The following is a 17,958-nucleotide window of genomic DNA, read 5'->3' as shown; positions in this document are numbered from 1 at the left end:
GGTGGCCCTGCATGTGGCGGGGGGGTTGGAGATTCCTGATCCTTGAGGTACCTTCAAACCCTGGCCATTCTGTGATTGTGTCAATATGGGGATGAACTGAGATGAAAAAGGGAATAGTTCGCCAAAAAGAATAGAAGATAATATCTTGAAATCCTTGACTTTGGTCCAAAACATGCAGCTCTGACTGCTAAATGCAGGAATTTGTAACAGGGCACTTCCTCATCCTTGGAAACAAAGCATAATAATAATGCAGAAAAAAATATATATTAGCATAGATAAAGAAAATGAATACATACTGCAGCCATTCAAAACCACTGCCAATCGCTTTGTATGGCATATTCTAATTTTCACCTATTTCAACATTTGAGTCTCTACATTGGACTTCTTTATTTCTTCTTGTGACTTCCAGAAGATCATCTGGGCACTGCAGACACAGGGCAAACATAATACCTTACGTATCCTGGTTACATCTGTATGCCTGTATAACGAATCTAAAAATCCTGCTCATGAAGAAGCAAAACTGCTTCTGACTGGTTCGTGGCAGACCACGCAAAGTATTCACAGGTAGGCCAGTAGTCTTTTTTTTTTGAAAAAAAAGATCTGAACTCAGCTAACCAGTGAAGAAGATATCCGACTGTGCAGCAGTGCTTCTCAGGAAGCCACCCCAGGTCCAAGAGATGCTGTCCTTTCAGTGGCCAGCCCTTACATGAGCCCAGTGAGGCTCCAACCCTTGTAGTCACCTGGGGAGCACAGGTGCAAACAATTTTCCCATGCTCCCTGAGCCAGCCACACTCCTTCACCAGGTGCTCAATCACCAATCACCAAGCCATGACCTAATAGTTCCCCTACACTAGCCATACACTATGGCCAATTTCCTATATGCCTGGCTGGACCTCAAAAATTACAAGGCAAAGAAAAAGTAATTCTTTTTCCACAAAGTCAGTAGAAATCACTCACAAACAAACAAACAAACAAAAAACAGGGGGATATAAATGACTCATAAAAGCAGCAGTCTGCAGTAGAGTCAGCAGCTATGTTTCACTCATGGTATTTCACTTGCAGAAGTTCCAGTTGAGTACCTGCTGAAAATCCAAAATTGTACTTCGTTTATATTTCAAACCATAATAGCATACTCTTGTTGCTGTTAGAGTAACAGGGAAAAAATCTGGGATTTTGTTATATATTACATCGTTTCCGGTTCCAGGCCTAGTAGAAACTAAATTTATTGCAAATAGTAGAACTTATAAAAGAGAAACAGTGATGAACACAGAATGCTAAATTCCATCTATCATTTTTTTCAGCTGAACAAGTCTTTGCAAACAAAAAGAGGTATTTTTTCCCTCTTGAGAAACAATGTATCTTATAATCTGCAAAAGACGCCATACAACGAAAGCAAACCTGATTTCTGTAAAAAGAAACTGTTCTTTAAAAATGCACTATGAGCATAAATATTTAATTGTTTTGAGCATGTCACAGAAGTTCAGAATTACTCAAAATTTTGTCAAGAATGAACCCAAAACAGCTGAAAATAATATAGTAAGAAATATATAGTAAGAAATATCTTACAGAAAGGGGTTTCTTTTAACATCCTTCATTATTTTAGCATAGTTGGACTGATCAAAAAAAAAAAAATCTTTGAAGTGTTAATTTATGTTTGAACTTTCTAAGAGCCCGTGAGTCATAAGGTTCTAACATACACAATGTTAAAGAAAATAAATTATTAATGTAGGATTTTGCTAGAGTAATAAGAGATTTACCATCCAGTAATTTTGCAAATGTTTAAGAAACTCAACAAACCATGCAAAGTAATAGGGAAAAAAAGGATATTTTCAAAGACCCTGAGATTACCTGGATAAACTACAACCTTTCAGGTTGCCTTAGTGTGAAGATACAACAAGCACATATTGAAGCAACCTTCATATGAATATGACACCTCCAAAGTTTTGGACAAATGGGAGAGACAATAAAGCATTCATGTTATAGATCATGCTATTGTTTCTGTGGGGTCTGCTAGTTGCTTCAACCCACTACAAACTGCTGGCATTAACTAAAGCCAGAACTTGGTGAATTCATTCAACTCATATCACAAACAGTCTAAGAAGTGCCATACACACCGCCCAAACAAATCTGAGTTAATTTTCTATAAATAATTCACTCAACCTTACAAACCTCATGTGCTGGTTTCAGCTGGGATAAAGATGATTTAATTCATAACATCTGATATGGGGCTATGATTTGGCTTTAGGTGAAAAACAGCTTTGTTGCTGTGACCGAAGTGCAGAACTAGGCACTTGGACTTGTTAAAGCTCACACAATTGGCCTCAGCCCATTGATCCAGCCTATCCAGACCTGTCTGTAAGGCCTTCCTACCCTCAGGCAGATCAACCCTTCCTTCCAGCTTAGCATCATCTGTAGACTTACTGCGGCTGAACTCAATTCCCTCATTCAGATCACCAGTAAAGATATCAAACAAGGGTTGGCTCCAATACTGACCCCTGGGAAATAGCTCTAGTGACTGCTCATCATGTGGATTCGACTCCATAGAAAGAAGTATTCAGTACCTGAGGGAATTAGCTGTGCTTGGAGGTGGTATATAATGACCTGAATAACAATCAATTATCCCAAAATCCAAATATCATCATGTGCTCATGATCCGGGTGGCAGAAATTCACAATCGTCATATGCCAGTAATGATCTGGAAAGATGGAAAGGAAAAATGGTGGGTGAATTAGCTGACCAATTCAGACATACGAGGAAAATTTACCTTTCTCCCTATAAAGCTACTTTACATATTTAAAACTGAATTTGAACAGATTGTCATAATCACAGCTATGGAAAAAAAAATCAGAAAATATTTGTTAAGAAGACTTTCTGTATTGTGTTAATCTTTCAGTCTTGTTAAAAAAGTTTTCACCAGACTTCTTCAGTGATGTGGATATATGGATTACTGTAGAAAAAAAAATTATCATTGACAAGTGTAAAGGTATATATAAGTAACAAACACATGCTACAGACAAATCATCAATAGGTTTATTTGAAATAAAAATAGAACCTGATGAGAAATTAAGCTATTTCAAAAAGAAAACAAACAAGAATCTTCAACTTCTCATATACGTAATTTAAAAGCATAATATTCCAGATAGTCCATCTCTCTGCAGTGCCTCAAGGTTTCGGCTACAATTTCTGAGTTTGTTACCAATCTAGAAATTGTTTTAGGTGGGATAAATTAGACATATAAAAGATAACCCCAAAATCTTACATTAATATTTTCCTTTCTCAGTGATGAACATTTGATTTTTCTGCATAGGTTGTTTTCATTCTAGCAGCAGCAAACCAGTTTAGACAGTGAATCATTTTATACTGTTCCCCAGGCATTGCTAATCATAGTAATCTAATCTGTTCAAATTAACCCACATGCCACAGTTGCACAGACAATTAACCCTTGTATTTCAGGGGGTTGTGAAAATCAAATATAAACTACATTACCATAATCTTCTGTATGCTATGTAGATTGCTTCAGCATGCATAATTGCTTGTAAAGATTTTTCTTTGAAATGGTTTCTTCCAACATTCAGATAACATCTGGGTAAAAATCAGAGGAAAAGAGAAATAACAAAATCAATTCAACTTCTCAATTATTCACCATACCACACAGAAAATACAAATCTATTTATCATTAAAATCTTGGACTCACAACATTTACTGGATCTGAATCAATGAAGGCAGAACATTTCATCTGTTTCAACTACAGCATGGATTCAAAGGGCTATTCTTCTACAGCTCAATTTTCCCTACACTAATGGCCCCGCGACATCACTCCCTAACATATAGCACAGCATGATACTGGGATAGGGGCCCCTGACACTTCACAGGATATCCCACATGGGCTTTTCAAGAACAGACTGAAGAGGACTCTATCAGTGGAATTAGCAATCGCTCCTACACTTGAACATCAAGGACAGCCAGGATGGACAAGTACAGCTGCAATACAAGAATAAGGCCAGGTCTTGCTTTCAAGATAGCTCACAAACCTGAGAGCTTCAGGCAAGAATGGAAATCAGACATCTCAAGGTCTTTGCAGTGTTTTCTGTACTTCTTCATCTAAGGACCTTCCCTTAAAACATGGGCTACCTTGTATTATTTCTATTCAGGTCTGCTCAAAATTATATGGGGGAAGCAGGGTTATTTCTTAATTTAGAAGGACAAACTGACATGAAAGGTTATTTTCTTACTTGAGTGTTACTCAGTTCAGGACAAAATACTCTCAGAGCATGGCTACTTTGGAATTTTCTTCTGATATTGCTTGTGCTTCGTGGCCTAACAGATGGCAGTTTCTGAAAAGAACACAAAAAAAGTGTTACCTTCTTGACAAATAATTTGACTTTCATATGACTTAGCTGACTAAAAAAATCACTGCCTTATATCTACCATCACGAAGGCCTTGCCTTTGTCCAAGATTGTATAAAAGATGACTTCTTTCAGAGCGGGTGCAGACAGCAAAGTTTCTCTAGCAAGATAATTGCTAAGATAATTATTTGTGCCCTATCTGCACTGTCTTTTAACTATCCTGCCTGAAGAAATCAAATTCAATCATAAATTGGAGTTCACAAAAAACATCTCAACCAGAGCAAGGATCTGTGGAGTAGGGGTTCAAGGACATCTTTTACAGCATATAATGAAATTAATGCTTACCACCTTTGGTGGTCTAGAGACATTCTGATGACCTGCAGTGTAGATGCTCACAGAACATCCTAGCCAGGGAACGCCTCCTTGAAGATTTCAGTAATACCCAAGTATGATTTAACACAGAAGTAGTCACAGTCCAAGCAGACAGTAGTAATACAAACTTGGAAAGACAATGATGGATAAACGAGCACTGTGACACATTCAAGACTGCATACTGCTTGTAATAGATTTAGCTGCTAAAAATTTCTATAACAATTTTTCTTCTGTATATTGTATGTTGGTTTTTTTGTTTGTTTGTTTTTTAACTTAAAACCTCAATTTCTTTGATGCACACAGATTACATGGAAAAAATATTTCTTAATTAAATTGGGAAAGCAGATGGAATCAGGCTCTTAGAGCTTTCTTCACAAGTGCATTTACCACCAATGTTTAATCATTGTAACTGGTATTACGCATGTGGACTCAGACTAAGAATGTTAATTCAGAAACTTGATGGTTGCCACAGTAACTTTCCCTGTACAGCAGTAACAACACTATCTTTAAGAAAAAGTCGGAATTACAAAATTAATTCAGACTAAGACCTGCATTCACTGGCAATAATAAATTTAGAATGTGGTAGGTATTAAAAGCAAGCAGAAGAGTCATTTGCATTCTAGCTACAAGAGCAATGCATAAAGATGGATCAAGAAAAAATATATTTGGATAAATGTTTAGTGTGTTGCATTCTCTTGGCCCAATAGTATAATTACCTCTGCTATGCCTCAAATGACTTCAAAGTTAATGTTAGTTGGTAGTAAATAATCAGGATACTCTTTAAAATACGAAGTACTTATCAACATAAACTAAGAAAAATTATTTAGAGCAAGAGATCATCTGAAGATCACTGGATAATGCCTCACTAAGTCCCCTGATGATGTTTCCATCTGACAGTGCAGCCATATGCTTTGTCAACTGAAACATAACTCAGTTTCATGCTGTATTATCAACACATCAAAACAGCAAACATTTTAAACTAGTGTAAATTCTTTGATGTGCTAGTTCCTGCCTCACTGCCTATTCACAGTCATTCTTCCCACTTAGAAGGTTTTACCATTTTTCAGTATACTGTTGGTGTTTTTTGTTTGTTTTTTTTTACTACGTTGTCTTTCTGAGAGTTTTAAGAAATCTCTTCCTGCAGGCGACAGAGGATTGTAAACAGACTTAGAGAAAAGCTCAAACACTTCAGGAAATCAGAAGTTTAGTTTTCTACACTGCATTTAGCTTGAGACAGAGATTATCACATCCAAATTCTCTTGCAATTTATTAAGCAAACAGTAATGGGACAAAGAATAGAACCTATGCAATAGCATTTCCAGTGACACTATATTTTATTTTAAACTCCAGTACTCAGCTGACCCTGCAAGTCCCAATGACTAAAACTACATTAAATTTTTTTCTGTCTTTCAGTCAAAAAGATACATTCAGATGCTTCTTTCTCATTAGGGACAGTTACTTAATCCTTTTGTTATAGATTTTCCTAACAAATTATTGCTGTACACTCTTTTCTTTAATCCCCTGCTATTTGTTGTCCCCAAAGATCCAACTGCAAGGATCAAAGATTTTTTAATACTCTTTAGCAACACAACTCATAACTTAGAAAGAGCAGAAGTAAAATTTATGTCACACTAACATTACCCAGAATTTATGTGAAAGATACTACATCCTAATTACATGTTTTAATTTTATAAATTTGATTTCACATGCACAAGTGTTACAGTTACTGTGTTCAGTCAAATTCCTAAAGAAAAATCATCAGAAATATATAGCATTCAATATGTCACAACACATTATACATGGAAGCAAGGATAGGTACATAGCAGTACAAACGCTAAGAAACTGTGCAACTCTTAGAAAGACATCTAAGAAATCTTAATTACAATTATTTCTATTATTAATTGCCTTAACTACAATTATTTCTCATCAATTAACTGCACAAAATTGAAGATTTGAACGCCTCTGTATCTGTTATCAGCTATTTCTACAGGGATAACATCCTTGTAAATAAATTAAAACTATTATCTTATGGAAAAACATAAGAAGAATTCATGAAGAAAATGACCTGTTCAGCTCCCATTACCCAAGTGAAACAACGCTTTGTGATTCCTTTTCCTTCAGCAAAACATTTCTTGGTGTGGTATTAAAATTTCAGAAAAATAAGAATATTATCTATAGACTGAGAAAAGTAAAGCAAATGAGGACATTTCAGTCAGCTAAGGATTTAAGTGACTGCCAAAGGGCAATGCAGATACAGACTCACTAAGCACAGGGGAAAATTATTCTCTTGGATACGGAAGAAGAGAAAATACTTTTCATCAGTTCTGTTGGATCTTTAATTAACACCTTATACCAAACACATTTGCAGCATACAACATACTGCCCAAGGGAAGAGACAAAGCTCCTCTTTCCTAGCTTTTCTCTCTCCTTAACACTGGAAGGGTAAAAGCAGACTATAAACAGGTTTCTCCAGTGAACACACAATACCTGGCCACATGAAAGTCTCACCAAGAAAAATAAAGGAGTTCTATTCCTCTACCATGAATGCTGTCAAGTAGAATTTGAGTTGTGTGTTTTATCCTGAAACAGTATTTAGGCACAATATGTCTGGAACTATTAGGAACAATGTTGAGTTCTACCCAAAGTTTTGTTGTTTTTTCTATTTTGGAGCAATGTTTGTTTTCAAAGGAAAGGACCACGTTGTTAAGGAAATATCATAACCCTGAAGACACATTTCATGCAATGTCCTGAGTTACACTTAATTTAATACTGTTATCCAAGGAATTCCCATATTTTTCAGTTATAAAACTTTAAAAAGTACTTTCTCTAAAATACCTAGCCACAGTACCAAAACAACTAGTTATAAAGTAGTGTAAAAAAAAAATTATAAATAGAATCACACACTTCTCTTTCTAGGACAAACAGCTGGACAGTAGAGGTGTACAGCCGGAAAGCTGCTTCAGGGTAAAATTTGTCTCATATTTCCCTATTTCTTGTTTTGACTAAATAACTTTTTATGTATTAACTTTATTATAGTTTTAGAATTCTTGCATTTTATTATGGTAATTTTTTAACTGAAATGGATTCTGTTTCATGCAATATGTTATGAAGCACTAAGGCTTTAGTTCTTTACATGCATCCTATAAACACTGCTTCAGTTGAAGACTGAAAATCCTAGTTTCTAGTGACATTCAACATGGCAATTTGCTGTTACAGCTAAGGTTAATTTTTCCTTATAGAAATGATTCTTTCTCAAATTATAAAATATTCTTTTTTTTATCTTTCACAGGTGATTTAATCCTAGTTTTACACTATCTGTAATACCAGGAACCTACCAAAATTAAGGTATACACAAATAAACAGAATGAATGCCAATTAAAAAGAAAAAAGAACAAACTCAAAACAACAACAACAAAAAAATCAATCCACAATTAAAGAAACAATCAAACATCAACAACAAAATAACACAAATACAGCCTCCTTAAGGACTCATTCCTCATCTGTTGAAAAAACTTCTACATGCATTTTAATGCATTTGTTACATGAAATGAGCTTATATGTTGATGGGATATTCAAACTTTATTAAGCCTTAAAAGATTTGGAAGAAGATATGAAAATCAACAGACATGATTATTTTCTACACATTTCCTACGTTAGAACTAATCTGAACATTTTTCAGACTTAGCCTTTAACATCTATGTTTTTCAAGAATGTAAAATGCTCTACTTGTATCTTTTCTACTACTTTCTCCCACAAACTCTTTTTTCACTAAATTAACATTAGAAAAAAGCTACTGATGTAAGCAAAGGTCTTATACTTCAATTATAAATTTTTCTCTTATGTAACCTTAATGTCTATTTTCAAGTTTTATTTCCACAATTTCCAGTACTCAGTTCTATGTATATGTAGAATTAATTAATGCAGAGTAAATAAACGTAGTTGTTTCTCCATAAGCAGATAAAATGCCATGATCATTAAAATTAAACCACCAACAGTAAACTTTCAGTGATAATCATAAAAAGAATGGGGCATTGTGAAGATCAACAAATTTGTGACAATTCTTTTAAATACACTGTTGTGTATTTAAGAAAAGAATACACCATTGCAAGATGGCAAATGATAAGCTTTGATTTTCTTCTGAACTTGTTTTTTATACTCTATAGTTAATAGCCTTTCCTTGCACAAGCATTTCATGTCTACTACAGTGTCATTGAGGTTGTGCAACTAAAGCAGAATGAGTCTTTTCATAGCGTCTTGCTAAATTAGCAGCTGGGCCAAAACCTTTTCAGTGTCAGGATTTTCACTACAAAGAGTCATTCTCAATACAAGAAATTACAGTTTCTCCTTTCAACACACAAAATATGTGGTCCAGATAGGATGAAACTCTTTGCTTTTCTGGCAATACATCTTCAGTTACTAATGTAGTAGCACATGTCACACAATCAGAAAAAATACTCCGAATCAGGATGGTACTTAACCATCTATCTCATTTAAGTAGACTCATTGACCTTCCTGTCCTTCTCACAGTTACTAATTTGCTCAACTATCTTGCTGAATTAGGCTAACGAAACCTTAGTGGGAGAGAAATGCAAGCCATGCAGTTTCTAGGGAAAATGCTCTTGGGAAGACATACAGCAGTACTATAATATCTAACGCCTAATTCAGATATTTTTGTTTTACCTAATATACAAGATAGTATTTTTTTTTAATACATGAGTAGAGTCATGACACATACAGATAGCTTGCATAACCCAACGTACTGCCCTTCAAAAACAGTCATTTAAACTAAGGGCAAAAATGAACAAAGTAACTTATAATATTTTTAACTCTAGACAAAATGCACCAAACTTTCTGTAGGGCTATTTGGAAAAGTGGATTCAAGGGCAAACAAAATCCATTTAGAGCTACAGAAGTTTGAGCACTATTGTCATCCTCTACAATTCTGGATTGGAACACATATTGTGGACAGTTCTACAAAGCAGCTATGTATAAATCTAAAACACCACTCATTATTACTCAGCAGAAAAAAAAATATGTTTAATACTTATTAAATTACTTAAAACCATAGAACTATTTGTTTTGGCTTCTTAAATCAACAATATATTTTCTTTCTTATCTGGAAGTCCAGACCACACCTTTTCAAAGCGACACATTCTGTTAAGGAAAGATCTCTGCTATATATATGAAGAGCTTTTTGAGAGGTTAGTAGAATTCCATATAATGTAGATCTAAATATTTTCAACTGGCACACTCCAAACACAACTAGGATAAGGACAACAGATGCAAACATCCAGTAAAGAGAGTTTTGAGTAAACGTAGGCATATTAAAGCTGGAGGCATATTGTGATACCAAGTTATATACGTCACTTTGGAAAAAAACTCACAAAACTCTTTTGTTACTTATAAAACTTGGAGAACCATATTTTATTTTAAGCTAAAAGGTGACATTGCAAAAAAGAAGGTTGCAGACACACTGAGGTGCTCCCATTAGAGCATGTTGTTTTTGTTTTTTTTTATTAAACTCTTCAATTGGCTATTTGTACCAAGTGTTACAAGTTGCCATTCAAACTGCAGATTCAACAAATATTAGAAATCCACTTGATGAAACTGAAGTTTAAAAACAATACAGATTTACCACTGACTAAAAAGTATTATGAAAGCTAGTGTATTCATCTCACCAGTAATTCTTAACCTGCCTTGTTAAGCATCAAATTAGTACTGGATTTAATATTACGGTATGTTGACAAAATTTTTCAGTATCGACAGGAAAAAAAATGTATCTACTTGAATAGCTTTTAAGTAAAATCTTCTCTGTAAAAATTCTGATTAAATATTTAAAGTCAATATGCTTGGTTTTGCTATAGTTATCTGAATGAGCAAATATAATACTAAAGATGTATTTTTGCAAATAGCGTTTTAAGTATTTATTTCTGTCCTTTTTAATACTTATTTTTCAAAGAATTAATTCAACTAAAGGTACAGTCTCTACATAACACCTTAAATTACTTCAATTACTATAAATTAGTATAATTTGGTTTATAAAACTACAGATTTATTTTCACAGGATATAATATTAGAGAAAAGCCTAATGCTTGTTTTAATTTTGCTAATACAGTAGAACACTCATTTATTCATCTACTCTATGTCTTCTATTTGAAATCCAGACAAAAAATAATATACTTTGAAAAAAAGCTTGCTTTTTTAGAAAATGAGGAGTATGCTTACAAGCTGATCTTTGATCAAATTAAGTTGAGAAAGACAACTTTATTTGTAAAGGGGGGTGTAGGTAATTAAATCCTTAGCTCAGAAGTTCATATTGAAGTTAAAAGTTCATGTTGAATCAAGGGAGATCGAAAAGATCATTTCAGTCAAAGATAAAAACAAAAAACATAAAACAATTCAGATCAGAATAGTCACCATTTTTTTTCATAATCAGAAAAATCTAAGGAAATATACCATGTAGGTGAAATTAGGTAAAGCTTTCTAAAAAATTAAAAAAAAAAGTCTAGTCTGATTATTTTATGTCATCATTTACAATTTTGAAAATAGTATCTAAAGTTATGAAACCTAAACTTTCAGCAGACTGAATGGTTTTTTATTAAATGACTTTCCATCATTTTGCCTACTCATTTTAGACTGAAATATTACGGATTTACAAATTGAAAAGTAGAGAAGAAACAAACTAAGAGCTGGTTTCTTGTACCATTTACTTCTTAATATGTTCTTTTTTCTTACTTTACAATCACAAGTATCACAGCCAAATTATGAAATGGGAAAGATATAAATTCCTTTCAAATCATCCAATTATACCTAGCGCTATTATTGACATTTAATGAAGCTATCTGTACAAAGATTCCAGAATCTTCAAAGGCAGCTTATTTAAGAGCAACTATTATGATTGCATCATTTTATCAAACGTTCGCAATTTCTACAACCGAAAAAGGGAAGGCAATTCCTTTTGCACTCCCAAATGAAAATCCAAATTTGTATGAAAATGAAGAATAGGTGAAGGGCATTCAAGAAGGGAGACTTCATCAGTTGTGGCAGTCATAGCACTAAACATTATCAATATATGCACTTATGAAACATAATTAGCAAAAACTGAAACCAGGACAAAAAGGAATCTAAGAATCGCATTTTTGAACTAGACTTTTTAAGTAGACTTTTTAAGACCAGAGTAAATGAAAAACACAGAGCATCTCTGAAGGTGTACACAAGATTTCGCTCAAGATGCAATCTCAAAATACAGATCTAGAAACAAAACTTTTGTATTTATGCTCTTGCATACACAGCTGAAGATCACTAGCCATCTCATAGAATCATTGACTAAGCCAGTTATTTTAGTATACTTCTTCACATTAGAGTTGAAACCAATCATTATGCAAACTAAGGAGTTCCAAAGATAGGCAGGGTAATTGCGTATGTCTTAGTAATATATGTCAGGAAATACATTTGTGCTTACCTTAGGTTTGAAAGAGAGCAGAAGAGAAAAATCCTGTAAAGTTCCTAGGGAGAAATAAAAACCGCACTTTCAGAATACTTAACTAAAATAAAGGCAATGAAATTTTCTCATGTCTAGAATACACATGTAACATGGTTTTAGCTAGGACAGAACTAATTTCCTTCATTGTAGCTAATATGGTGTTGTGTTTTGCATTGTGTTTGGATTCTTGATGAAATTAGTAGTGATAATTAGCAACTTGTTGCAGAGCAGTGCTCACACAGAGCCAAAAACCTTCTCAGTCAGACCTCCCAGCAAGAAGGATGGGGTGCACAAGTAGCTGCGTGTGGACACAGCCAGGACAGCTGACCCAAATGAACCAAAGGCATATACCATACCATACGATGAGCAGTGGTCAAAATTTTTAGCACAGAATTTCTTCCAGCATTCTTACTGTTGCATGCGTATGTACATGTCTCTTCTCTTTCCAGAAAACGTAGTGATCTCATGAAAGATATGATCACCTCACTCAAGACTACATTGTAACACAGGGAAACAACTGGCTTACATTTCAGCACATGCTACCAGAATATTCTGAATAAAGCAGAGACGTTGCTATGGACTAAGAGCTGTTTCACTATCAAATACCAGAACACGTCATGAAACAAAATTCTAAGAAGCTGAATAAGCCTTCTCTAATTATAAAGATAAGATGTGGGTACAAAGAGACAAGTATCATATCATGGTCTCAATTCTACTCATATCATCCACACCTCAAGCAAAACAGCTGTTAGGTAGAATAATTAATTACCCTTTGTAGCTGGTTGCTCCAGTATGACCAGTTTGTGTCACTATCATATTCTTTAATTTGCATGCATAAATAAAATTACTTCATCTTAATTTCTAATTACACCATAGTTATTATGAGATTTCCAGTCTCAAACTTGCAACTTCGAAATACTGATTGAGAAATCTCATGCCACTTCTTTGTGATATTAAATGTTACATATCAGTGAAGCTCAGTATACAGAAAAGCATAAAGAATAAAGTTTCCATGCTCAAGTCCGTGTGACAAATGTAAATTTGCAGGCTGAATATGTATGTTTGGGTATTATGTATCAGAACTCCAGATTAGTAATAATAGCATCTCCATTTTTGTGAAGAAAGATGTTTATGTTTAATTTCAAATAGTAAAATAAAAGAAAATGGTTTATAGCATTTTTCAGTCACAAAGTTAGAATTATACAGGAAAGCAAGGGTGTCAGTCAAACTACCTTCATCTTCAGATCTATCAACAGTTTTCCGTACCCTTTAGTAAATGTGTTAGCAAATGTTATCCTTGACATTTTATTTTCAAAACGCACGATGTCTGTATCCATTCCACTTCTATCCAAAGCCAACAAAACTTAGATACTGAACTGCTACCTGTGTGCTTGAAAAACTCCATTCTTCTTTAATGTTCATTCTATCAAGCCACTTCCACTTAATGGCAACAGGAACTGATTAAAAAAAAAGATGTGAATGATTCTGTCAATTCTAATGCATTTCTCAATTCTAAATAAATTTACCAGTTTGTTGCTTATAAGATGACTAGAGGAACTGAAAAACATGTCTAGTTATCTATTGTGACTTCCATACTGAGACTTTCAAATAGAGACTATCATTTGTAGCTTTAAAAAACGTAAACATAGATGTGAAATTCACTCCTCCCTCCTTAGAGTAATAAACTGAGGCATGCATCCTACAAAGATGTTTATAACAAGGCCTTTTACTGTGTACAATTTATCTTGCTATCAGGCATTGTTTAAATAAATATCTAAGCTGAATGCATATTTTTTTCCCATCATTTGCAAACTATTAGAAAGAGAAATTGTTTTTTTCCTGTGCTAATTTTTAAGACCATATGCTACCAGAAGTAAAATGAGTATTGAGTAAGATTTTACAAATCATCCAAAGTGAGGAACACATCTAGACTGTAAACGTTGGATGATAACCACGAAATTTTATACTATACTCATTTATTTGGCTTCGGAAAGATTTTAAGACAGCCTGTGGCTTACTAGCAAATAAAACACCTGACACTGACAATCCTAGCTTAAGCAGATGTTTTGCAGATGCAAAGGAAGATTTAGAATGTTTTCTGGACAAGCAGCCTGAAAATTACTCTCACACAGATGAATAAGTATCAGTACAAAGTATATTGTTGCAATCCTTGTATTTTTGTATAACAGATAATGAAAAACCATCTGTCCATTGTAGTAATTTGCCAAGAAGCCAGTATAGCATACCATTTTACTTTCTGTATTTAAAATATCTTAGTAATAAACAATATTTCTCATCTGCTTTAATTTTGTTTGCACAAACTGAACACAAACTTCACCATGCTCTTATATTAAAGTCACTCACGTAGATAACAAGTAATTGGACCACGCAAATACAACTGCACTTTTTTGTATTTCGATAATAAAAAGAACACTGAAGTGAAAATAAGCGTCATCACTTTATTGTGCAGGAATTCCACTGTTTCAGCATTTGAGGAGGTCTGCACTTAAATACCAAGGCAGAAAAAGGAAAGTGTTATCTAGAGAAATATTTTTGAGGTTAACTTAAAAACAAACACACGCACAAGACACTAGTATTCAGCTGTGATTTTATCCCAATCTTCAGAAAATTATGACTTTGAATTCTTACTTGCATAATATTCAACAGTTAATGTTCAGGTTTTTGAGGTATTATGCATGCGTTACTTTAAGTGATTCACCTATTTGGACAGCTTTTAACTAAAAAGAAAGAAACAAAACAATTGTGACAGCTTGATGATTTTACGGCCTTTTCTGAACAACGTTTAGCATTCTCAATATCCATTCTACTCTAAATTGTCTTTGAAGTGTCAAAAGCCAATGTACACTAAGATACAGATTGTATTATTTAGACCTCAACAAACAATATCAAGAATAAGTTTACAACTAAAACTCACGTAATATTTTATTTCAAGTAACCACATTTTAATACTAAAACAATCACATGATAGTTAAAAGTACATAGCTGCATGGTGCTCTGCTATATTATGCAAATGTATCAAAGATCACCTCAGACTCAAAGTAACAGGCAGATAATTTATTTGCAGGATGCTTTCTTATAGTGTGTATCATAACAATAAAAGCCATTTTATACTGATTTTTTTCTTTTCATATAATTGAAAGGATATGCAAGATTCTCAGTTTCTTAATTTAAATTAGCTCAAAACTAAGACTAACTTAAAATTCATCACTGAATAACTGAATACGGCCTCAACTTTTATCAGACTTCAGAGAATACACTTCATTTCCAGAAGGTATGATGAAATCCCAGAACAGTTTCAGTCCTTTTCAGCTGAACAAAGAAATGCCACTGCTTGTGCTAATGCTTCTGTGTGGAAAGCAATTTTAAAAAATTTCATCTGAACTTTCCAGGTCTAATTCTATAATATGAACCAGAGTTAAATTTGTAGAAACCTTCCAAGATACATGTTCACTTTATTAGTGTTGAAGCACGAGGTGTCCTTCACGCCACAGGAGGACTTGGCTTAACCTATTTGCACTGTACTTCAGATCACACATTCTGTATTTGTTTCACAGATTAAACAACATGTATTATGTCATGAAAAAAACAAACCTAGAATAGTATTGCAATATATTACAAGTTAACAACTGTAGTTCTACTTTAAAAGAATTAACATACAGGTTTAACTTTTGGCATATAAATAGTTTCAATTAAATACGTGAAGAGACTCATGAATTTATAGCTAAAAATATTTAGCAAGAACCATTGGTTTATAATTAAAAAAATACAGGTTAATGAAAATAATTTATAGCATAATACTGTAGAAATGAAATGTAATTTCAAATTCATAACATAATATTTTCCTGTAGAACACCCTATTTTGCAGTATCCCAAGGCTAGCATTTGTTGTGTTTAAGTTTTAATTCTCTGACCATTATTTTGCACTTATATGAAATTTTGATTATACAATGTAACAAGATACATCTTCTCTCATCAGCCTCAGGAGAACAATTCTCTAAATAAATGAGATATTTGCTTTCTTCTAAAACTAAGCTTATGGTCTTCCTTCAAATATTTTCATTTTGAGTTGGAAGCCACAGATAGGTAATTGGGAATAAAGAACACTATCCAAATACTTAGCCAGGATGAATATTTTATCCATTGTTTGATGAATGAAGGCAGCTGTGTTGTTCACCTACAGTTTTTCCCATTCAAAGGATAATCTACAGTTTGTATTTTACTGTACTAACCAAAAACATAGCAGGCAGGTATGCTCCCTGAGCCATTTTTCTCTTATTTTATTGGAAATTCTCTGAGCCATTTTTGTAAATATATTTCATGTTTGGCTTGTTCCTCAAGGGCTAAAAACCTTTTCTATCCGCTAAGCTTCAAGACTAATTAAAGGGCAAAGTAAAAGTCATAGAAATATGATTTTGTCCTACTTCATTTTCTTCCCCTTGCATTTTCAAAATCTGCTGATGGGTTTACCAATCCATAATTTTGCATCCTTATAACCAGACAAAGGAATACTGCAGTCATCTCCAAACAGTGGTGAACAGAACCTTCCCTGATATGTATAGCATAAATTACATGGAACAGAAAAACAGTAATACACACATTACAAGGAGTTGTGTTATTAAGAAGCTTAAATGGACCCTACAGGAAGTATGCTACTGAGATAGAAATTTCACTCCTGAATTCTAGCTTCTGTCCCTTGAACATATTTTTCTTTCTATTTTCTAGGAATGTGTGTTGTTCCAAAGGCTCTTGAACTACATGACGTATATAGTCCAATAGTCTCTGTAGTTCACTCCCTAATGCTTGCACACTGCAGATGTTGATTAGAAGGAATTTCTTTTTCTCTCTTGTGCCTACAGAGAAGTGGCACTGATTTGAGACTTACACTTTTTTATTTTAACATGAATCAGTGAAAAGAGCCTTGAAGTATTTTAAAAGAATTTATAAAATCAAGAATGAGGTGAGACTTTTATGGAGGTCAGCACAGCCACTACTGCTCACATACACTCCCAGTTTCCTTTATAAATTGATGTTGCCATTGAGTTATTTCAGAAGCATTTGTGCTGACATGAAAATAAAAGAACAACTCTTTATACTTTTTAGTTTTCTACATGAAACATTTTCACAAATATTAGTACTCCTAGTTAAACCTGTTGATGTAAACCTATGTGCTCATAGTAAGTTGCAGGACTAGATTAGCACTAGCAATGTTATTCAAACTAACCTATATACAAATTGTCAGTTACATTACTTACCTTTATACACTTAAAATTATAAGAAAATGGTTGATTTCACAGAAAATTGCTGAAAATGATATAGAGAAACTAATGTTGACTCTAAAAGACAGTAGTTGCTAAAAGGTCATTTGGAGACATTCATTAATTGTTTATTTTAACAGACAGTCATTATTTCTAGCAGCTCAAATTGGCAAAAATCACTATAATTGTCAGAAAGCGTTAAAGGACTGTCATTTGTCAATATGCACTCTTTTAAAAAGAAGCAGCTTGAGAGAATCCATTTTTAAAGTTAAATGGAAAAAAGCAGCATGAATACCCTAACGTGGTTTTTTACTGTCTAGAACTAGTCTACATGAACAGTCATCATTCATTAAACTGTAAAGATCTGTAACAGTTAAAAAGAAACTAACTACTGAAGTACCTCAGGTATTACAGTGTTCAAAAGTTTTTTCTAAGAATTATTAGGGTTGGTTCAATGCACAAGCAGCATAGGCATAAGCA

At 33.7% G+C, this 17,958-nt stretch overlaps 1 long non-coding RNA gene across 1 annotated transcript in view; it reads right to left on the bottom strand.

Annotated features, from left to right (window-relative positions):
- The window catches only part of LOC116216619, a 16,183-nt gene extending 11,853 nt beyond the window's left edge, over positions 1-4,330 (bottom strand). The window contains exons 1-3 of the long non-coding RNA XR_004159751.1: positions 4,233-4,330; positions 3,487-3,582; positions 2,562-2,695 (exon numbers count right to left, since the gene is read on the bottom strand). This is a non-coding gene — a long non-coding RNA (uncharacterized LOC116216619). The remainder of the gene's footprint in view (positions 1-2,561; positions 2,696-3,486; positions 3,583-4,232) is intronic.
- Between the last annotated feature and the right edge of the window lie 13,628 nt (positions 4,331-17,958).

This window comes from Meleagris gallopavo, chromosome 4 (genome assembly GCF_000146605.3).
Source record: "Meleagris gallopavo isolate NT-WF06-2002-E0010 breed Aviagen turkey brand Nicholas breeding stock chromosome 4, Turkey_5.1, whole genome shotgun sequence".
NCBI classification, from domain to species: Eukaryota; Metazoa; Chordata; class Aves; order Galliformes; family Phasianidae; genus Meleagris; species Meleagris gallopavo.
The sequence above is the reverse complement of the archived record's forward strand: the minus strand, read 5'-3'. Positions and strand labels throughout refer to the sequence as shown.